This window comes from Penaeus monodon, unplaced genomic scaffold (assembly GCF_015228065.2).
Source record: "Penaeus monodon isolate SGIC_2016 unplaced genomic scaffold, NSTDA_Pmon_1 PmonScaffold_2223, whole genome shotgun sequence".
NCBI lineage: Eukaryota > Metazoa > Arthropoda > Malacostraca > Decapoda > Penaeidae > Penaeus > Penaeus monodon.
The window spans coordinates 1,449-2,500 of record NW_023652178.1 but is presented as its reverse complement, the minus strand read 5'-3'; positions in this window follow the sequence as shown (position 1 = coordinate 2,500).

Genomic DNA, 1,052 nt, shown 5'->3' with positions numbered 1-1,052 from the left:
TATCTAACTGAAATTCGTGCTACTTTTATAATAGAGTATATATTGATAACACAAGGACAGTGATTTTTACTGGGGGCACAAATATTGCAGTTCCCACAACAGTATATCATTATCAGAAATTCGAAATCATAGACATTTTAAATTACTTTCTATCACCTCGGCTTATATATTAATTCATCATTCAAGTCTACAGAAATGAACCTTAAATAAACTGCTTCCCGTATCTCAACCTGTCTTTGTTCCCTTCTTTCTTTTATAAATGTATATACACACACACATACATATATGCACACACATACATCTCTGGATACACAAATGCAATTGTAAAGATTGCACAGTCGCAATATATTAATATTTTTTGTTTAGACAAATTTTATTTACAAAGTTGTTGTTTTTTTCAATATTCATGAATATCGTTATATACGGTTTAAATGTTACTGTTATATCGACAATTACTTTTTTTATCAACAGATATCAACTAGAGTGTCTTATTCTAATCAGAATACAATTTTCAGTCATTTATTCTGCTTATTTACAGCATGGTCCGCCATACTTCCGCACCGAATGTCTGCGTCTATCTATCGATCTATCTTACTTTAAAACTACTGAATATTATATTATACTTTTATTACAAACTCACATACATAGCAGTTTGATTAAGTGATGAATGCTTTGTGTCTCTTTATCACAAGCTATTTATTTCCAGTTGCATTATTTTCTCGAAAAAAATCTAATATATATATATATATATATATATATATATATATATATATATATATATAATATATTTGTGTGTGTGTGTGTGTTGTAACATTATATATTTTCATTATACATTTATATACATATATATATGTATAAACATATACATTATGATATGATGTAATATAATATTATATGAACATATAATCTATATTATAATATAATTATGATGCAACATATATATATATATATATGTATATATATATATATATATATATATGACACATATAGGTATATATATATATATATATATATATATATATATATTATATATATTTGTGTGTGTGTGTGTG